General features: G+C 41.5%; 1 protein-coding gene across 1 annotated transcript in view; it reads left to right on the plus strand.

Annotated features, from left to right (window-relative positions):
• FRG1 (FSHD region gene 1) overlaps window positions 1-24098 on the plus strand; it is a 233125-nt gene that overhangs the window by 40561 nt on the left and 168466 nt on the right. The gene's annotated exons all lie outside the window — the stretch shown is intronic.

Below are 24098 nucleotides of genomic sequence, written 5' to 3' on the forward strand. Positions count from 1 at the left end.
GAAAGACCCAGCTAGGCAGTGCAGCGTGACTGGGTGCAGGGAGAGCAGCGGGCCCTGGAAACAGCTCGGGCCCCATAGCAGCTGCACCCCCTGCACCCACGGTAGTTACGCCACTGGATGGAGGTACTGTATTCCTGCAGTGTAGTGGAGGTACTGTATTCCTGCAATGTGGTGGAGGTACTGTATTCCTGCAGTGTGGTGGAGGTGCTGTATTCCTGCAGTGTGGTGGAGGTGCTGTATTCCTGCAGTGTGATGGAGGTACTGTATTCCTGCAGTGTAGTGGAGGTACTGTATTCCTGCAATGTGGTGGAGGTACTGTATTCCTGCAGTGTAGTGGAGTTACTGTATTCCTGTAGTGAGGTAGAGGTACTGTATTCCTGAAGTTTGGTGGAGGTACTGTATTCATGCAGTGTAGTGGGGGTACTGTATTATTGCAATGTGGTGGAGGTACTGTATTCAATCAATGTGGTGGAGGTACTGTATTCCTGCAGTGTGGTGGAGGCATGTGAAAAAAATGGGGAAATACTTTATACAGTATCATGCCAGCATATTTTTATGTGCTTTGGGAACAAAGCAGTGATACAATGAGACTGGAGGTAATATAGGTAACAGGACTACTATCTATATAGCAATAGTAATTTGTTACATAAGGATCATCTACATATTGCAAATTTTACATTCACAGGGCAATAATGTTATGTGGAGGGCATGAGGAATACTACTGTAATGTGAAAGGATTTCAGAGCCAAATTAATGGGGGGGCTCTGGAGGTACGTATCCCCAGGCCCACTTCTCTGAAAGGGCCCTCCAACCAATACAGTTATGCATATCTGAATGGTACACAGTTTATTAATGTTGGACCTGGTCCCAATCATTCTTACCTTCTGAGTTTTTTACCCCTTCATTTACCTGATCTTGCCTGCCTTTATATCAGCTACATTTTCTCCTGTTTGTCCAACTTAAATCACATTAGGAGAGGTTGAACATTAGACAGATGCTTGGCTTTAATGCACCATAGAATAAGCACCTTTGAAACAGACCCTGTCATACTAAGGGGAGATCTATCAAAGCTTGGACAGAGGTAAAGTGGAGAAAGATAAAGTTCTCACCAATCAGATTCTCTCATTTGTCTGTGAGCCAGATGCACTAAGCTTCAAAAGTGTTAAATTTTAGCGTTATAAACAACCAATCAATCAGCTCCTACCTGACATTTTTCAAAATCAGTCTGTGACATGTCAGGCAGGAGCTGATTGGCTGTCTGTTTATCACTCTTCATTTTATCACCTTTGAAGCTTAGTGCATCTGGCCCTGTGTTTGAAATATGACAGGAGCTAATTGGTAGGCCTGTATTCAATGCGGTCAGCGAGGGGGTTAAACGGCGGGATCGCCGAAAAAACAAGCGACACTCCCTGTTTAACCCCCACGCCGACTGCTCAGCCTATTCTACATTCCAGGGGGAATCCTCCCTGTCACAGGACAGGGAGGATTCCATCAAACAGCGAGGCTTGCAGCTAATGCAGGGAGCCACCTGCATTTAGCCGCGAGCCTCGCTGTTTTAACGGAAGCACGCGCCATTTCCCCATCGCTACCAAATCCTAGCGACAGGGAAACGGCATGTGCAGGGGGTCAGTTGAATGAACTGACCGCGGGAGCTGTCACAGCTCGGAAAAATCATTGAATATACACCTTTATCTATCTCAGCCAAGGTTTGATACATTTTCCCTTTAATCCAATTCCCCAGGATATCAGTATATTTCACTTATTCTGAAAATGTGATATTATATTGAAAAGATTGTCAAAATTTGCAAAATAAAGTGATCAGAATAAGATAAATCATACATACCAAGCCCAGAAGCTGAACCAGGGATTTATCAAAGCCTGTCATTAATAATCGTTTCCACATATAGAAATGCTATGAGAGATACTGAAATGTTTCCTTTAAAATGCAACAGATGTGCTATGGAAGTGTTTGCTTCTTTCACACTCTCTGTCTTTCCACATAAAGATTAACTTCAACATGTCACCTTCTATGTGGGGCCTCTGGCACTGTACAGGCTAAGCTGTGCTGGCACGTATGGTAATAAAAGTATTATATTGTACGTAGAGGTCCATAAAATGGAACAAATCGTTAGTTACGTCGTGTGCAGGAAGTCAGAATTATGCCAGCCTTCCCTGCTCACATATTTTTGCACCTGCTAAAAGGCAGCGGAGTGAACGCCATAAAGAGCCGCTAGAATTGATCCATTCTCATTTCTGTATTATTTTCTTTGCCTTTTAGCGACACTCCATAAGCTGAATCACAGATAACTGTTGCAATAATCATTTTAATGTTACTGGGAATAACATTAGCTTTTAAAAGTGTTTTAATTGCCATTTTGAGAACAGCTCTGCGTTGTTTTCCATTATTTGCCGTATAAGCAAAGAAACGGGAGATAAGTATATAAATGTGAAAAAAAAATAACAATTCCTGACTAACAGGTAGAGAGATTTACAGAACTGATGTGAGCCGTTAACAGTTATTGTGTCAGAAGAGTACTTTTTTTTATTGTTTTTCAATTTGTCTGAGTGTAACACTAGGCCCTAGCAAGGCCATTATAGCAATTGTTATGAGAAATCAGGAGGCACTTACTAAGCATTTATTTTGCTCTGTTAGCTATTTATTACTTTGTGGCGCTTGCCTATGGACAACAGTCCATTAAATATCTGCCTACACTGACTGAGCACAACAGTAAAATGGCAATTCTATATTATGTTATCTCATCCATTTTCCTGACACAGAGACAGCGTATTAGTGTTAGATAATATGGTAATATGGTATATTCCATTATTCCTCATGTCACTTTGCTACGGTTTCTTCACAAATATGTAAATGGTGGAGAAAGTTACACAGACTGTTTATTCGACTGGACGCACATTATACACACTAATATGCAATGTATGCATAAAAGGGTAGTGGGTACATGGCTTACAGGTTTGCAGAAGCAACATTTCAATCTAGCCAGGAAAAGTTATATTTATCTATATTCATTTATTCTAGACTGTAATTTATGTGTAGCCCCTCTGCTTCCTGTGGCTGGAATGCACCATTATCTGTACTGTGCTGTGAGTCTGTATTGACTTCACTGAGCTTCAAGGTCACCATCTGGTTCATGTGTGAGAACACCACCAGGTACTGTAAGGCAATGGGTCCTTATTTTACTACATGATGGATAGTTGAGAAAGGGTAGGGTACTAACATATTCATTTACCATTACTTTAATGAGTTAGCCCTAATGGTTAACATTACTAAGCAGAGCTTGTCAAAGCGGACACGTCTTGGATTGAAAGGGGCATTAAAACAAGACACAAAGCACATCTGATTTTGTATTTCATATTTTTTTGCCCCTTTAAATCCAATGCAACACCCGACCCGCCGACCTCCGGCCCCAACCGATAAAGTCACTTTACAACTGTGTGTACTCATTTTGTTAATCCTTAATAACGTGATACTCTATTAAGTAAACCATAAATGTGTCTATGCCCTTTCAGCTTTGATGACATTATTTTTCCATAGTCACTTATTTTTTCTGAATGCAGAAACATTCTAAAAGGCAGGAACATTGGCAGGGGTTGGGATCATTTGGTCTACAGCATGATGGTCGACAGTCATTAGGTCGACACCATTAGGTCGACATGGGTCTAGGTCGACATGATTCTAGGTCGAAAGGTCATTAGTTTGACAGGTCGTTAGTTCGACAATGTCGACAGTCAAAAGGTCGACATGGGGTTTTTCACAGTTTTTTAACCTGAATGTCAACACAGTCAACATGGACACAGTTTAAAGTGCACCACATCCCCTCGCAACGCTCGCTGCACTCGCAATGCGTCGGGCACAGGGCCTCGCTACTCTTGGCACACTATTTTATTCTCCCACCACGCCATAGTGGATGGTAGGGAATGAAATACTGCCTGTCGGCGCATGTCGGCTAAAAAAAACAGTGAAAAACCCCATGTCGACCTTTTGATTGTTGACTTAGACATTGTCAAACTAATGACCTTTCGACCTAGACCCATGTCGATCTAATGGTGTCGACCTAATGACCGCATCCCCATTGGCAAATGGGATAAAAGTCACAAAAATAGGATCCATACGACAGCATGTTTACAAAACTATGCTCTATATACAGTACTACTGCCATTTTCAGTAACGTAATGGACTATTAGGAATACAGCAATGTCATTTCCACCCCTGGCAATAACCCTGAGACAAGTGGGATTATCATAAGTGGGCTAGCCCTACAGACTCTTGCACTGACATAATGGGGGAAATTTACTAAAGGAAATTTGTAAAAAAATAGGTGTATTTGTATTTAGAAATACACTTATTTTTGACATTTACTATACCGAAAATACGGCAATTCGTATTCGTATTGATGTGCTATCAATACGAATATGAATTGCCGTATTTTTGGGATAGTAAATGTCAAAAATAAGTGTATTTCTAAATACAAATACACCTATTTTTTACAAATTTCCTTTAGTAAATTTCCCCCAATATGCTTATCCCCTGGCAACATGCAGATCACCGAAGAGCATCACCACACCAGAGAGGCAAGGTTCAACAGAAACAAGGTCAAGGTGGTGATTAAAAACAAGCAACATATTCTACTCCCATCCCTAAAAGCTATCCAATGCCGGACAGATATAACTAAAAACAAAATGACCATTCAGAAAAATGTCCAACAATCATCAAACACTACTTTGATGCAACACAAATGTATCACCTTATTTTATCAGCAAACCATCACTCCTTTACTTATTGCTTCAGTTCTAATTTGACTAGAAAGATATTTTTTTTAAAAAAGCCATCTCCTTTCTGCTCTTATATTGCTTTAATCAGGTTATCTAATCAAAACGAGTTCCTTCTACAAAGTATTCTATGTGTCTTTCTCAGTTATAATTCCAGAGGGCAAAGACACAAGGCTTCGGCATAATCTAAACTGCAAACATGAGGTACAACAGGTGCACAGTGTTACTGTAACTCAGTTATATGTATTTTCTATGACAAATGTCTTTTATAGTGTCCTGATTATGTCAATGAAAATGGAAAAGCAGCGAATTACAAGAGAACACACATTATATCAAATACAATCAGGGAAAGGATGATGTTCTATTAGCTATTTCCCAGTTTATGACACTGCTCTATATGCACTGGGGATAAAGCTGTCCTGCAGAAAAACAATACGTTTTGGTCTAAAATCAGGACTGCCAAAAATCATCTCTCTTCCCAGGCAATGCCCAACAAACGCCGCCAACATTAGCGGCCACTGCCAGGTAAAATGGATTGTGACCAGCAGGGACAGCACAGCCTGCAGTAGACAAAGTGTAAATAATCGTTAGCTTCTGTCACTGAGCTCGGAGATTTGTTTCCTCTGCAGAGATTGAAGAGCATTGTCTCCGCATGACCCTGAACGCTTGCACAGTTATAAGCTGTAAATTTATATCAATTTAACAAGAATGGTTCACCTAGGGGAAGGGAAGACCTGCAAAAATGAGTATAAGAGTTGTCCTGCAGCTCTAAATGCAAAAAAACTACAATAATATAAAAAGGAATTCTGAATGAAAACAAGGAATGCAAATTCCATGAATTGCAATATCTGCTAAACTGACCTGTAAACTCTGGGTCTGACCTGTAGACTGAGGGCCAGATGTATCACGCTTCAAAAGTGATAAAATGGAGAGTGATAAACTGCCAGCCAATCAGCTCCTATCTGTCATTTTTCAAACCCAGCCTGTGACATGGCAGGTAGGAGCTGATTGGCTGGTTGTTTATCATACTCCCTTTATCACTTTTGAAGCTTGATACATCTGGACCTAAAGGTGCCCACACACTAGAAAGATCTATGATCGTAAGATGTGCGCATAAATTAGCCTTGAAATCTTTTTTCCGTCCTGGACAAAAGATTTCAGGCAAGCGCACATCTTTACCAAAGATTTTTCTTAAGATCCCGTGTGCGTTCCTATGGATCTTTTGTTAAATCTTCTGATCTTTTGTGCAGCACGTAAGATCAGAAGATTCAGCTAAAGATCCACGGGAGCGCGCATCGGACAAAAATCAGCCGATTTTTGACCGATTATCGGTAAACATCGGACGATATATAGGCCGATTTATCGGAAATCGGCCAATCGGCCCAAAAATCGTTCTAGTGTGTGGGCACCTTAATGTGGGGTACACACCACGACGACCCACTCACGATGCACATTGTGAGCGGGTCGTCAGTGTTTCTTCAGACCCGCTCACGATGATGCGGGGGGGCACGACCCACTTACGATGTGCACCGTGAGCGGGTCCGATCCGATGGCGACCCGCACCCGGCTGTATGGTTGTTCTTCAGATCCTTCCTGCTGCAGGTAGGATCTGAATAACGACCGACCGACCTGCGGGACCGCGCATCGGATCGGTATTGGTCGACACCAGGACAGAAAAGGGCCCAATCACCACACAATCTACATCCAATTGGTCGGAATTGGATCTAGATTGATGGGATCGGGCCCTAGTCGTGCTGGTGTGTACCAGGCATAAGTCCTGGGCTGCGCACAGACTGCACACACTTGGAAAAATCATTTGATGTGAGTGATTGCGAAAGGACTTGGAGCTAACCGCAGGGCTGTGAAATTTTCTTAATTTAACTTAACGCAGCCTGGCACAGGGCGGTATTCACTGTAGCTGAGTGGTGATTACCTGATCACAGGGCTCTGCAAAGAAGTAGCCATGTGATCGGGTCATTCCATGCCTCATTCCATTCTGCATTGTGGTTAATCTATGACCTTAGAACACCTTCATTGTCTCAAAAATATGAAGTATTATAAATAAAGGTGCCAAGAAACATTAAACGACTTTGGATGCAGCTACGATAAGACAAAGTTACTAAATTCAGAAATAAATACAAAAGTACTGTAATCACTACCCATGGTGCGCTCAAGCATATGGTACACAAAGGATATTGGCCCTTATTCTGGTTTATTCACAAAGGCAAATTCCTTTTCAAATGGACACAAAACCATGTGCACTGCCGGTGGGGTAGATGTTGCTTGTGCAGAGAGAGTTAGATTTGGGTGGGGTTTTACTTCAAAGTGAGATCTATATTTCAGTGTAAAAATAAAGCAGTCAGTATTTTCCCTGCACAGAAACAAAATAACTCACCCAAATCTAATTCTCTCTCTGCACATGTTACATCTGCCCGCCCTGCAGTGCACATGGTTTTATTCATTTGAGAAGGAATTTGCCTTTGCGAGTAAACCAGAATAAGGGCCATTGTGTGTGAGGTCATGGGCACGTCTGTAGTTACTATCAGTTGGAGTGATCAAACTCAAGCAGCCATTATGAAGTACAGAAAGTAATGCTGATAGTCATCATAATCATTCTGTATCGCTGAACCAGTCTCCTAGTGCCACCAAGTGACAGGCCTCCCAAAAAGTGTACCAGGAAATGCAGTCACATCTATTTCTGTAGCAATTATGTGAATAGTACTTAGTTTGTGCTTTCCTTCCTTGCTCCTTCCCTCGCAGCATAAGGGCTTGCAAGTCAATATGGCAAAAAAATCGAGATGAAAATTGAAGAGAATTTTCAAAGCACAGTGCAGAAACGCATATCTTACTATAAAAGACTGCCATGCACACATCTATAAGTGAGCCCACTAGGGTTCTATGGCATTCACAATACATAAAATAGATATTTCTTAGAATAATGTCACCTCTATACTAAAAAGATAACGTCTGTAGAGAATGCCTACTTAAAAGGCATCTTGTGCATGCGAGATGGGTACAGTGTGCTACACAGTAGGTATGTCACAGACAGTATGGGATATTGTTCCTGCGTCACCAAGAGCCTTGTGTCTACTCTTTTACAGAAGGTAACATGATTAACTCTCATATTATTGGAATCAGTGGCCTAGGTTCGTCCCAGTTGCCGTAAGCAAGATAAATATTGGTCGTCCGTCCCCCCCACACACACACACACAAACTGCCTTATATAACTATATGTATGCATGTGTGTGTACATATATATTTTATATATATATATATATATATATATATATATATATATATATATATATAGGGAGAATCACTGGCACTCGTCGGACTTCACAGCAAAAAGAAGTGACAGACACCGTCTGTAAGCAACATTTCGGTTTAATTCACCGTTTTCAAGCACTTCAAGCTTGAAAACGGTGAATTAAACCGAAACGTTGCTTACAGACGGTGTCTGTCACTTCTTTTTGCTGTGAAGTCCGACGAGTGCCATTGATTCTCCCTTCATATATTTATATACGCAAGTACCACGCAAGGCACCGGGGCCCTTATTTATCTACTACACCATGCAGAGTGCCAGTCTGACTTTCCTTTATATATATATATATAGTAGTAGCTGGTTTTGTTCGGCACTCCAGACAAAAAGTCATCCACCGTGGTGCCCTCAATACAGAAGCATAGTCCAGAGATCCAGAGTACTTTAAACAAGCACAAACGGAGCAAAGAGCGGCACTCAACGGATTTAGAAAAAAAGAAGAAATTTATTCACAGGGAGACATCATGCAGGCATCATCGACGTTTCAAGGCTTGTCGCCTTTTCATCAGGATGCAGCCAAAGTGCATATAGTGCGGGTGTGTAAAGTGAGTCTCACTTTACACACCCGCACTATATGCACTTTGGCTGCATCCTGATGAAAAGGCGACAAGCCTTGAAACGTCGAGGATGCCTGCATGATGTCTCCCTGTGAATAAATTTCTTCTTTTTTTCTAAATCCGTTGAGTGCCGCTTTTTGCTCCATTTGTGCTTGTTTAAAGTACTCTGGATCTCTGGACTATATATATATATATATATATATATATATATATATATATATATATATATATATATATATATATATATATTTATTATGTTTAAAATAAAGAGAGTGTGACATCTATGGTCCTGCTAGGAGGGGGAGTCAGTCACAGAAGCGCTATCCATGGCTTTCAGTTAACTGATTCAAACTTGCAGGGGAGGAGAGGTGCCCCTTAGGAGCAGGAGCCCAGCGGCAGATGACTCCATAGCCTCCCAGAGTTACGCCTCTGATTGTAATACACTAATGTAACCAGCATTTTTTTTAAATGAGTAATCCTTGTGCTCAGCATACAAGCTATGAAAATCTGCCCAATCAGTCCAAGATCTGGCAGATAACTACATCATGTTTGTAGCCAACTGATCCAAAAATATTGATCTGGGTATGCCAGATTGTCCAGCTGTTCAGTCGGCTGCAATGGACAGTGTATATTCTGCCGGGGACAACTGACGTACATTTTGCCCTCCTGGGGAAGGCACAGGCAATCAGGTGACATACACTGTGAGAGAGGCATTTTATGTGATGTGTTTGCCCAGCATAAAACAAACATAATCTGAAGATTCTATGAGGGAAATTTGGTACTTGTTTCCTAGCACGGCCACAATCTTATGGATCGTGTACCTTTAAGTTAAGGTACACGATCCATACGATGGACCCGATTTCCTTTGAAATCAGGTCCATTTGGCCGGCTAAGACACAATATCGGGGGCATCGCGTCGGTCGGGACCATTAACATTGGTCCCGACGCGACCGACGCGATGCCCCCGATTTTTTCATAGGCTTCAATGTTAAAAAATATTTTAACATTGAAATCGTGTCGGGAAAGGTAAAATATCGGGGACATCGCGTCGGTCGGGACCATTAACATTGGTCCCGACGCGATGCCCCCGATTTTTCCATAGGCTTCAATGTTAAAATATTTTTTAACATTGAAATCGTGAGAAAATGTGAAAAATGTGAAATGGGCCAATATGACCCATTTCACATTATAGATGTCCCCGTCGTCACCCCACTATAGACGCCAACCCGAAGCTTGGCGAGCGCAGCGAGCCCGCGAGGGGCGGCGGTGCGCGTCCTCCGACCTTTTCATTCCCCTACTATCCACGTCGGCGTGGAGTTGAGAATAGAATAGTGTGGCGAGCGCAGCGAGCCACCGAGCCCGAAGCGTGGCGAGCGCACGCGTATAACTTCACAGGTATACGCGTCCCCTCGCGGGGCTCGCTGCGCTCGCCACGCTTCGGGCTCGGTGGCTCGCTGCGCTCGCCACACTATTCTATTCTCAACTCCACGCCGACGTGGATTGTAGGGGAATGAAAAGGTCGGAGGACGCGCACCGCCGCCCCTCGCGTGCTCGCTGCGCTCGCCACGCTTCGGGTTGGCGTCTATCGTGGGGTGGGGTTTACGCCGTTAAATTTGGGGGGGTTGGGAAAATTTTACATTGAATCCAATGTAAAATCGGGTCCCAGGGACCCGATTTACATTTCATTCAATCAAAAAATCGGGTCGGTCGCGTCGATCGCGACCAAATCGCATGCGATGCGATCGACCCGATTTTTCCGACACGACCACCCCGATTTTAAATCGGGGTGGCCGTGCTAGGAAACAAGTACCGGAAATTTACTAAGATGTGACTTACTGTATATTTCACATGCGCTGTTGCTATGGTCAACCAATCAGAATCTACTCCTTATTTATCTAGCACCTTCTAGAAGAGAATAAGTAGTATCTGATTGGTTGCCATATTAACATCCCATGTGAAATAGAACTCCCATCTTAGTCAATTTCCCCCTATGAGCTTTTGGAAGAATGCAATGTGAATGTCTGTTTATGTGCTTATATGCAGATAATACTCAAATCTATCAACCCCGGAGTTGTCACCAGTGGTTTTGGGCCGAGTCTCTGAATGTCTCTCTGCCATCTCATCTTGGATATCTTCTCGCCAACTCAAACTCAATATTTCCAAAATGGAATTACTTATATTCCCGCCTACTAAGAACAGTTACCATCCTGATATCTCCATCGCTGTTGACAACTCAACAATCTACCCTACCCAACAAGCTCATTGCTTAGGGGTCATCCTCGACTCTGAACTGTCCTTTCTTCCCCACATTCAATCTGTCTCCAAATCATGTTACATGCATCTAAAAAACATATACAAAATACGACGATATCTCACACAAGACACTACCAAATCTCTTATCCATGCACTCATTATATCCCACATTGATTATTGCAATAGTCTCCTAACTGGTCTTCCCAAGAACAGACTCTCGTCACTGAAATTACATTTTAAATGCTGCTGCTAGGCTGATCTATCTAGCAAGACGCTCATCGTCTGCTGATCCGCTCTGCCAGTCCCTCCATTGGTTACCTGTATCTTACCATATTCAATATAAAACACTTCTACTCGCATACTGTATAAAGCTATTAACCATACTGCACCAGATTATATCTCTTTACTTATCACAAAATATCTCCCATCTCGACCACTCCGCTCTGCACAAGATCTGCGTCTCTCTTCTGCACGGATCACTAGCTCCCATTCACTATTACAGGACTTTCATTGGGCTGCTCCCATCCTATGGAATGCCCTTCCACGCACAATAAGACTCTCCACTAACCTCCAAACTTTCAAGCGTTCCCTGAAAACTCACCTCTTCAGGCAAGCCTATCATATTTAAGTTCTACACGCATAACCCTCTGAGGCACTTATGTATCATATAGCTTCCCTTCTGGACTTGTAACTTGTTGGGACTGCTATGCTATTACTGGTACCTGTCCTTGTATTTCCCTCCTATATCCCTATAGATTGTAAGCTTGCAGCAGGGCCCTCCTACCTCCAAGTCTGTCTGTTGTTACCCAGTTTGTTTAATCACTGTCTACTATTGTAAAGCGCAACGGAATCTGCTGCGCTATATAAGAAACTGCAACGGAACCTGCTGCGCTATATAAGAAACTGTAAATAAATAAATAATGTGCTGTGTTGTGTTTTATGAGTGTTTCTGTTTCTTTGTATACAGTATATATCTGTGTGTGTGTGTATATATGCCTGTGTAACTCTGTCAGTGTCTTTGTGTATTAGATTAAACAAAGGATTGCATGAAAAAAAGGTCTAAAAACACTACAAAATAAACCCTAGTTTAAACAGGTTCCTCTTGACATAACGCCAACTGATGAATTAGTGTTATTATTAATGCATTCACTTCAGTTCACAAACCTCTAGTAACGTATCCCCGCAGTGTTCTGTTCAGTGATATTCACAATCCAGATCAACTGCATAACTGGCTAATCATAAGGAAATCGTAGGCCTGCTTCATAAATCTTGTGTCGCTTTGCTAGGTTCACTGAATCCCAATGCGCTGACATTTGAAATATTCTTTTTCAACCAATTGTTTATCAAAGACTTTGAAGTCGTGTACCATCCCCTCATTATAGACACATTTCAGATACATTAAGGTCTATTTATCAGTCCCTCTTATGAAATTGGCATAATTTCTCTGAAAGGCTCAAGAAGTGCACAGGATATTTGCTGTAAATTGCCTTTATGGCTAGAAAATTATTGTTTGATTTATAATGAAAAATAACTCAGCCGTGTGCTCCAAAACAAACTGCTACGTCCAGAAGACTGTTGTGTAATTTACAAGACTATTTTTCCATTTAATCTTTGGTTTGATAGATGTAGTGAATTATAAGATTCTTTTCACACATCTGTTCTCACGCATACAGTGAGAGAGAATAATTCCTTATTTCATACACTGATAATACAAAACCTGTGAGCAATTTTATGTTGGTTCAGATATTTTTTCAATTTTACAGTTTTATGCTTGTACTGTGCTTGTGATGGGGATAGGCATTTTCTTTAGTCTGATCAGGAGGTTTTCAGAATATGTATACCTCAATCTTAATGTGTTTTTCAGTGGAATAGCCAAAGGGTAAACAGCACCTAGGGTATACACTGGCCCTATTAGTAGCCAGCCACAAAGGGCCATGCAACTGTGGGCTGATTACTAAACTTCTAAACCTGTATTCAGTCTAAGTGCTGGTCCCTGGTAGAGACGCGGCTCTTTGTTTTTGATTGGTCCAGGTGGAAGAGTGAAAGACACCTATCGGCTAGCAGCTGTATGTGCGTTTGACTGCAGGTTATAGTTTGAGCATCTGTGTCTGGTAGAGTAGCCAATAGATCTGCAATTGCTGATTTGTGTGAAATGTCTTCTGTAACTGCAGTGGTCATGAGAACGGGGAACGGATAACCCATGAGGAAGCTGGCAGCAGCTGTAGAGCAGAGTCACCATGGCAGGAATGCAAAAAAGGTGTTGTCTCTACAAGGGGTCTGGTGATGGGAATCCAGTTTGCTCACTGCCCAGATAGTTGCAACTCAAGGGAAGTCTGTGGCTAACCAAGAACTCCAAAGTTCAGCAACAGAGCAGGTTGTAGCTTTGGTGATTGGAACAGAATGACACCACATGATAGACTGAAATGTACTAGTTTTTAAGTGATTAAGTTTCAGCCTTATGATGCACGTAATTTGCTGATTCCCAGCAAGCTAATGGTTAGTGCTCAGTCATTTAGCCATATACATACTCTTTAGCAAACTTTGATAGTATAGATGCCAAAAAGGAAGGTTATACTTATGCTCCATGGCTGTTTTAGATGTCCAGTTTGTAATCCACTTTTTGGGGGGTTTTGATTACCCACGCCTTGAGCGGGTTCCCAGCTGTTCTGTCCGTCTTACCAGCCTTATCTCGAACACACTGCTCCGGCTTCCGGGTCTCCCCGATCAGCGGTACCTCGCACACAGGCAACACAGGGACTACTTGATGACGCATTTCCCCTCCTAATGAAATGTCAGCGGCTTCATCAGATGACTTAAGTGTGTCCCGTCTCTAGTATTTAACGGGGCATGCGCCACCCTTCTGGGCGTGTATTTTACCTACTCGCCAATTCACTGGCTTCTGTTTACTATTCTGCACATGCGCATTACTCCTTTAGCCAAGCTTCGGTTTCATGTCTGTTTTTATTTCCTCATTCATATGTCTGGAGCGCACTATGGGCTATCTTTGTCATAAAACCAAGCCTCGGTTTCGCATTTCTATCTCCTTGTTATATTTGCCTTACCAAATCTTTTTTTTTTTTTTTTTACTTTGCACAAATATGCCATAGAGTGTTAAATACACATAATGGTACACATAAAAACATTGGTCAATTATTCCTACGTATATTGATCAATTATATCCTATTCTATCTATATGTCGCCACTACTTTTTATTATTATTATAGCTAATCGAAAATACATAGTAAGTCGAGAAGAACAACAGAATAAAATATAATAAAATTAAAGAATAAAAGTAAATATAAATAAAAATAAAAAATAATAAAAATAAAAATAAAAACTAAATAAATAAAAATAAAAATAAATCTTCACATAATGTATGCATATAGAAAACACATACTAATGCCCAGTTGGCATACAGTACTAGAGTGTATCAGAGACTATACAGAGATTAACTACACATACTGATGCCCAGTTGGTATACAGTACTAAAGTGTATGAGAGACTATACGGAGATTGGAATAAAAACTTTCTTGGGCAAAAAAAACTTTATGTGATGATCTGCTTCTTCTTATTTTCGTTTTCTTTATCATTTTCTTTTGTGTTTTTTTTCTTTTTTATTATTAAAATGACTGCTTACTAACTTTGATTTTAAATTTTCTACCTTCCTTAAAATCACTTTATTCTTTGTTCCTAAGACATATTTTAACAAATCATCTTGTTCTAAAATGAACATATTTTTATTAATAATTTTTTGGATTTTATGTGCACAGTTATTATATTGCGTCATAAATGCTACATTTCTATCTTCTGATTCTGTCATACATTGTTTCTTTTTAGATGTTGTCACTTTAAGAAGATTCTCTCTATTTATCTTTGTAACTTCACTATACGCATTTTGGACTAGACTTTGCGGATATCCCTGTTCTATAAATGATTTCATTATATTTTCTGACTGTTTTTGGAAAGCAACTTCTGACGAACAATTTCTCTTTATTCTTACTAGCTGGCTTTTCGGAATATTATTTTTCCAGCCCTTCGCTTGAGCACTGTCAAATTTTAAATACCGGTTTTGATCAACTGATTTTACGTATGTTTCCGTTTCTATATTGTTATTCCTAATGGAGAGCATAATATCCAGGAAGTGAATGGTGGATATACTGTGAGTGGATGTGAAGTGTAGACCCTAATTGTTAATGTTCAAGTTGTTGGTGAATTGGTTTACTGAGTTTTCATCCCCATCCCAAATTATAAATAAATCCTCTATGTACCTGCCATAGAGGACCAGGTTCCCCCCGAGTTTGTTCCCCCACACATGTTCCTCCTCGAAGGCACCCATGTATAGGTTCACGAAACTCGGGGCGAACCTTGTCCCCATGGCAGTCCCCCGTGTCTGTAAATAATAATGTGCATCAAACAAAAAGTAATTGTGCTCCAAAATAAACGTGATAGCTTGTATAATAAGGTCACGTAGAGGGATAGGCAGCAGGTCCGACCACCTGTTCGGGTCTGATGTGCACAGGACCCGACGGCATTGGTCGCAATCGGCCGAAATCGGACCAAATCGTCTCAGTGTATGGGGGGCTTGAGTCACAAATACAGTATAAGATCAATTAACATTTATTTCTTATTCACTGTTTGCCCTGCTGCTTTTCCATTTTCACTGTGTATATTAATATGGTTCATGCCTGTTCAATGTGCTCGATTCAGACCTGATCGCACAGCGATCCATTATCGATACTCTGCGCGATGCCATCCTGCAATGAAATCTTTCAACTAGACCCACACCTTTCTCAAGGTGGTTGACAGGAAGTAGGTGTCAGGTGGTGGAAACCGGCCATTTAGTGGGCGTGCCATGAAAAATGCAGGCGTGCCTAGGAAAACACTGGGAGTGTACGGGAAAATGCTAGGCATGCCTGTGCGTTTTAGTGGAGGGTGTGAAAGCCATATTCAGACCGGATATGCCTTTTTCCATTGCACCAGTAAGTCCAGGGCTACGTGAAGCCTGCGATTTCACTCTAACGGGGCGGCATCTTACTGAATGCTGGTCATGCGAATTTGCACCTGCGCATTCAGTTCTGAATGGGGCCCAATAAACACACAATATAGAGAATGAATTGAAGCTTCATGAAGTGTTACTTGTCTGTTACAATAAAGCTATGAGTGCATCAATTGTAAAGTGTAAAGGAATATGCTAGTGATATATAAGTTAGTGTTAATAATATTCATTTAAAAATATGCAAACACATTAAAAGATTTTAATTGAGGTTATATATCCTATTCTCTGAAATTGCATGTTCTGTTTTTGGAGTTTCAGGAATCCTTAAAAATGTTCTTAAATCACCACCCAGAAAGGTAGGCAACCCTCCTGGATACCAGCAGCATCCCCCGAACCTTCCTGGCCGCAGCAGTAAATAACCGCGATTTGCGGCTTTGCGGGGGGGGGGCTAAAGATGCAAATCGTGTGACGCCCCTCCTCGAAGGCCCACAAATTGTGGCATTTGCCTGCTTGGGCTGGGCTTGATGGCGTCTACATCAGGCCCCGCCCCCCCGAAGTACTGTTGACAGTATCCTCAACGGGCTTTTTAAATATAATCTCCAGTCTCCTGTATTATATAAACCTGTTACTAATATAAATGTTCCACTAATATAGATCAAAAAATAATATAGCAAATCATTTCACTATAATACAAAGGTTATACTGTTATTAGGTCTATCCTATTAAGGTCGACATGCATTGATTCGACCACTGAAAGTCAACAGGCTTTAGGGCAACACCTGAAATAGGTCGATATTCTGCTGGATTTAAGAAGTCTGTATAGCCGCATAGAAGTCAGTTATACCCCATTTAGACATACTACCCCGGTAAAACCCGGCATTTTGACTGCTGGGTCATTTTCCCGGGTGCAGCCTGCACCTTTCACACTTACAGCAGCAAATTACCGGGTGAAGTAGTTATAACCAGTAATTTGCTGAAAAACCCGAGTTTTTCTTATGTCTGAAAGGGTCAGCCTGGGTCGTAAATCCCAGCTCCTCAACCCAGGAAAAAAGAAGGGTCAGAGACCTGGGTTTTAAAACCCGGGTTGACCCTTTCAGACATACCAAAATCCTGGGTTGATGCGCGTTCATGTGCAAAAACCTGGGATATTGCAGTATGTCTGAAAGGGGTATTACTGTATGTTCACTGTATCTGCATTCAAGAAAAAAAATAGATTTCTGCAAAAACTAGAAAGAAACAAATCTAATTGATATGCACATGAAGCCGCTTCATTACTTAGTGCTAATGGCTATACTGTACATGCTGGTGTGAAAACGTCTGTCCCTTGCAAACATTTTATTCTTTCATTTAGCAGAAAGTACAGTACATTTATTATAACAAAATTACTTCATGTTTTTTTGAATATTATTACTTACTAATTTTCCTACTTACAGTAGATGGGAATATGTATTATATTTGCTCTTCATTTTACCTGTAAAAACATCATATTTTGTACTGCTGATTGCACGGGTGATCTGCTAAGTGCTCCTGTAACAAGTATCTTACTGAAACATGTACCGTAGATTGGGACTCTTTCCATTAAAACTCAAGACATGTTGTCAAAAGAAATCCTGTAGCTCCTGCGTTCTCACTATGGGGGTTATTCTAGTTCACTCGGAAAGGCACAATAACTCATTAATGGACAAAACCATGTGCACTGCAGCTGGGGCTGATGTAATGTGCAGAGAGAGTTAGATTTGGGTGGGGTTTGTATTTCAAACTGATCTATATTGCAATGTAAAAATAAAGCAGCCAGTATTTACCCTGCACAGAAACAATAAAACACCCACATCTAACTCTCTCTGCACATGTTACATTAGCCCCACCTGCAGTGCATATGGTTTTGTCCATTAGGGAATGATTGTGCCTTTGCAAGTGAACTAGAATAACCCACTATAAGGAGTAATAATTGGTAGAAATAAGCAGCATCCTCAGCAGATGCGCCATTTCAGATTGGGTGTGGATGGATTGGTCGACCTAAAGATGGTCGACAGTCATTCGGTCAACACCGTTGGGTGGACATACTGCAAGGTCGACAGGTGTCTAGGTGGACATGGGACAAGGTCGACAGGTGCTTAGGTCGACACAAGCATTAGGTCGACATGGGATTTTTCACTGTTTTTTTACCCAACACAGTCCACATGGACACAGGTTAAAGTGCACCGCATGCCCTCGCCATGCTTCGAGCTACGCTCGGCACACTATTTTGTTCACCCACAATGCCCCAGTGGATGGTAGGACATGAAATACCGCCTGTCGGCATATGTCGGCTCAAAAAAAAACAGTGAAAAACCCCATGTCGACCTTTTGACTGTCAACCTAATGCTTGTGTCGACCTAAGCACCTGTCAACCTTGTTCCATGTCGACCTAGACACCTGTCAACTGTCGACCATCTTTAGGTTGACCAACCGACCGTATCCCTTCAGAGTTCATGGAAACTCAGATAACCTGGTGCGTTTTCTCTCCTACTCCCTCCCAGTTTCAAACCGGGAGGAGGAATTGCAAAGAGGCGCAAGACGCACAGACAATATGGAATATATATGCAGCTTTGGTATTCAGTGCCTCGCTGGGAAAACGTACTAAGGATATGTTCTGTACTCAGAGCTGCACTAAAAATGTAACACTGACCTTATAATGACAGTGGGAAGGGCATGTGAAAATGTCAATATTTACTAAGTATGCATTTAAAATATATGGGGGAAATGTAATAGGATGAGAGAATCAGAAAGTGAGAGATTTGGTAAGAAATGTTCAGTTTTTTTTAAAGCGGCAATCATTTACACTGCAAAATCAGTTTGATTATAAAGTGTAAATGATTGCCTCTTACCAAATCTCTCACTTTCTGAGGGGGAGATTCTGTAAAGCAGAAATGCGGTAAAAACCCTGTTTTCTGGGTTATTACCACATTTCTATATGCTATTTGCCCCCTCCGCAGTGCCAGCGCTGCGGAGGGAATCGCCAGCAAAAGCTGGCGATTCCTTGCAGAAGCCTGTGGGCTTCTTACCGCAGCGCTGTTTGAGGGATCCGTCACGGATCCCTCCCAGCGTGCCCTGCGGCCGTCGCCGGGGTCTGCACATGCGCAGATGGACTCCCGGGTCACAGACCCGGAAGTCCAGTGCCGGCACCGCATCGCAAGGGACAGCTCTTATCGCAAGAGCTGTCCCTTGCGTTAATAACGGCATATGTTACAGCATATGCCGTTATTAATAATGCGGTAGCCGGCGATAATGGGCGCGGATGTTACAACATCCCGCCCTGAATCTCTTATCCTATTAAATTTCACCCTATACTGTATGTCTCATCTATAATATATTATGTTATTGCAACGTGAATGCAGTAAGAGGAGCTAACAGTACGTCCCCTTAAAATTAAGATTATTGTCCTTTGCTATATGAGCTGGTCCTTTGCTTTAGAGTAGCCATAAAAGGGGCTCATTCATGCCATACTGTAGTTTATTTGGCTGGTAAAAATTGCTAGCCAACCAAATGTCATATGTCCGGGGTTCAACAGTAAGACATATCTATTGTTATTATATGCATGGGTCAGACCATCGTTGGCTGCACATGTTGGTGCTAGAAAGTGGTGTATCAGTAATGGGCATAGGGTGTGTAGTAGAGGAGCCCCTGCCGCACACCCTGCACTGCACCAATTTATTTTCAATACTTAGCAGTAATGGATCCCGCATTGGCCGAAGCTGTTCTGAGAAAATCACCAGGAAAATTGAAATTTTCCCAGCATTTTACGCATGCACAGTAGAAAAATCACTGGGAAAATGGATGATTCCCCATTTCTCAGGAGACATGTGTTATAGATTTTGGGACAGCTCTAAGGTCTAATAGTGACCTTAGAGTTTAGAATGTACAGCGATGTTGGCTAGATAGGGGGGGGGGGGGATCTGGGTAAAGGCTACTAAACATGGGCCTTGTCCTCTTAATATGTCCCTGGTGCTATATACAATATATACAGTATATTAGATAGAGCGAGAGGTCGCATGATGTGGTAACATCAGACACCTGATTCTGCTACAGTACGTGGGTGATACTGTGATTGTGCAGACGTGATATAAACGGAGACATCAGAATCTAGACCATGAGGCTAAACACAGTGATTTTAGATGTATGAGTGCTATTAAAGCTATGATTTGGATGATACTTATTGGTCTGTCCCCCCCTCCCCATTTCTTTGTATATATATATATATATATATATATATATATATATAAATATATATGTATATTTATTTATTACCAGTTTCTTATATAGTGCACACATATTCCGCAGCGGTTTACAGATATCATTTATATATCAATAAAACAGATGTTTAGCAGTGATTGCTTTCGGGGGGAATGAAGTAGGAGAGGATAATTACATTCCAACTTTTAAACTCCACGGTCAGATATACCACCTAGTGGGCAGTTACCTTCCTTCATGTCAAACTAACCGCCACTCCCTGCAGATTTACATTAGTTCTGATCAGTTGTCCTTACATTAGAAGTTGTAAAGCTGCTTCTGAACAAATGCCATTACATAAAAACAGTTATCAAATAGGGATCCATGCTGAAAAACGTTTGACACAAGAACTTCAAGGCTTCATCCATTAGCGAGGTCGCTGTTTTTCCAGGTGGATGAAAATCACAATCCAAGGCAAAGTGCTTCCTGAGCAAGATAACACTGCAATGTATTTCTGAGTTTTGTCACTCATATGATCCAATGCAGTATTCTCTCATTTTCATGAAAGGTGAAGGTGGCTACAGCATTGACATTCCATAAACTATTACAGTAATGGAAGCCCTGAGCCCCCAAAAAACAATATTGTGCAGTATTATGCTTATCAGCTAATAATTATACTTGAAAGAACCAAGATGCATTAACTTATGTTCATTATTATGTTAGACATAGAAATCTTTGGAAAGAAGACAGTTCATAAACAGTATATACACACAATGTGATTTTGATTTCAGATCTAATAAGACTTCATGAAATTGATCAGATGATCAGTGCTGAGTTCCCCTAAAAATGTAAAGATCCCCACATATTTAGCAAAATATGATCCTTGGTCTCTGTGGCCCCCTCAAACCATTACTGCCTTGCATGATACATGTAGCAAGAAATTTCCACAGGAATTTCTCCAACATTCTCAGACGTGTGATAACGGATATTCACAATACGGAAGGAGAACTCCAGCAGATGGTGGACATACGTTTGGAATGCACTAAAAGGAATTGAAGTTGACAACAAATGGGTAATTCCATACTCTCCTGTCCTCTCCACATAAACGTGGCATTTAGTCATTATGTTTAGGCGATAATATATATCTGCAAGTAGATAAAGAAGGAAACAATGCAGCAACGTTCTCTGTTCAGGACAAACAAAATAAAGTAAAAAATTACATAAATAGCCAACAACTGAGAACATCTGAAGACATTTGGAGAATATTCCCTTTTTTGTTTTCATGAGCGATACCCTGCAGTGGTCCAGGGTGGTAGGTGGCAGCAGTATGCAAATGAACATTATCCCACATATCGTTTGAAATAACAGGAGAGTTGTTTGTTACCCAAATAAATCAAGATCAGTTAAGACACAATTGAAAGAAGGTACAGGTTGAAAGGAGTTGCAGCCAAAAGCATTACAGTTATGCTGGCATTTGTGGTGTCCCTGTGCCCTCACTGTACTGTCACTATAGTTAATGGACACAGCAGAGGTATAATGGTAATGTCACTGTTGCTTCAAGTACACAGATACTAAGGGGCACATCTATATATATACCAAACACAAGATGAAAGATGTGATGGGTCCTGTCAGCTTCTACAGTAAACAGAAGCAGTCTGGAGCCTGATTATACAGTATAATAAGCTCAATGGACAGATTCTGTTGGTTGCGTTGTTTGCACTGTGTCTTTTATGGTTTGGTACCCACCTTTGATAAAGCCACCAAGAGTGGCGAAACGCATCAGGGAGCTACTGGGGAACCCCCCCCTCTCTTTCATTTGTCACCTAAATCTCTGGATTGCAGCCCGAACCATCCCCTGGATATACAATTCTTACACCCTGGGACATTGTTTCCTCGTGCTTCAAACCTGAAGAACAACATCCGGTAATTCACCGTCCATCATCCATCCTTCTGGGAGCATCCGAGCATCTTGCCACCTTTCCACTGTCGGTAATTTGTGCCATCTTGGGCCGACCCGTGGACACTCGGACGAGGACATCCCTTTAACATCAAGGGTGGTAAATATGACACCAACAGATTTGTCCAGGGGAATATAGGAACGGACTCTCCAGCACTTGTTTCAACTGTAGGGGGACCCCCTCATTATTCATTTATCCGCTATCAAGTGTGCATAATATTTCAACCCCTCTTTTTAAACTTATGTATTTTTATTAAATGTTGTTTACTACTTTTCATGCATTGTGTAAATAAATTTGTCATATCGATTCTCATCACTAGTGCGCTGTTCATCCTTTTTTCCTACTCTTGTCTTCCATACGGAACTAACTATCCCTTCCACTGAACAGCTGCAGGTTAAGCAACACGTGACATTGCGCCCCCAAGTTCTGACCCCTAGGGGACAGTCCTATTTTTTCCCTTTTTTGCCCTCTCCACATAAACGTGGCATTTAGTCATTATGTTTAGGCGATAATATATATCTGCAAGTAGATAAAGAAGGAAACAATGCAGCAACGTTCTCTGTTCAGGACAAACAAAATAAAGTAAAAAATTACATAAATAGCCAACAACTGAGAACATCTGAAGACATTTGAAGAATATTCCCTTTTTGTTTTCATGAGCGATACCCTGCAGTGGTCCAGGGTGGTAGGTGGCAGCAGTATGCAAATGAACATTATCCCACATATCGTTTGAAATAACAGGAGAGTTGTTTGTTACCCAAATAAATCAAGATCAGTTAAGACACAAATAAAAGAAGGTACAGGTTGAAAGGAGTTGCAGCCAAAAGCATTACAGTTATGCTGGCATTTGTGGTGTCCCTGTGCCCTCACTGTACTCTCACTATAGTTAATGGACACAGCAGAGGTATAATGGTAATGTCACTGTTGCTTCAAGTACACAGATACTAAGGGGCACATCTATATATATACCAAACACAAGATGAAAGATGTGATGGGTCCTGTCAGCTTCTACAGTAAACAGAAGCAGTCTGGAGCCTGATTATACAGTATAATAAGCTCAATGGACAGATTCTGTTGGTTGCGTTGTTTGCACTGTGTCTTTTATGGTTTGGTACCCACCTTTGATAAAGCCACCAAGAGTGGCGAAACGCATCAGGGAGCTACTGGGGAACCCCCCCCTCTCTTTCATTTGTCACCTAAATCTCTGGATTGCAGCCCGAACCATCCCCTGGATATACAATTCTTACACCCTGGGACATTGTTTCCTCGTGCTTCAAACCTGAAGAACAACATCCGGTAATTCACCGTCCATCATCCATCCTTCTGGGAGCATCCGAGCATCTTGCCACCTTTCCACTGTCGGTAATTTGTGCCATCTTGGGCCGACCCGTGGACACTCGGACGAGGACATCCCTTTAACATCAAGGGTGGTAAATATGACACCAACAGATTTGTCCAGGGGAATATAGGAACGGACTCTCCAGCACTTGTTTCAACTGTAGGGGGACCCCCTCATTATTCATTTATCCGCTATCAAGTGTGCATAATATTTCAACCCCTCTTTTTAAACTTATGTATTTTTATTAAATGTTGTTTACTACTTTTCATGCATTGTGTAAATAAATTTGTCATATCGATTCTCATCACTAGTGCGCTGTTCATCCTTTTTTCCTACTCTTGTCTTCCATACGGGACTTACTATCCCGTCCACTGAACAGCTGCAGGTTAAGCAACACGTGACATTGCGCCCCCAAGTTCTGACCCCTAGGGGACAGTCCTATTTTTTCCCTTTTTTGCCCTCTCCACATAAACGTGGCATTTAGTCATTATGTTTAGGCGATAATATATATCTGCAAGTAGATAAAGAAGGAAACAATGCAGCAACGTTCTCTGTTCAGGACAAACAAAATAAAGTAAAAAATTACATAAATAGCCAACAACTGAGAACATCTGAAGACATTTGAAGAATATTCCCTTTTTGTTTTCATGAGCGATACCCTGCAGTGGTCCAGGGTGGG

This window comes from Crinia signifera, chromosome 1 (genome assembly GCF_055691185.1).
Source record: "Crinia signifera chromosome 1, ASM5569118v1, whole genome shotgun sequence".
In the NCBI taxonomy this organism is placed as follows: domain Eukaryota; kingdom Metazoa; phylum Chordata; class Amphibia; order Anura; family Myobatrachidae; genus Crinia; species Crinia signifera.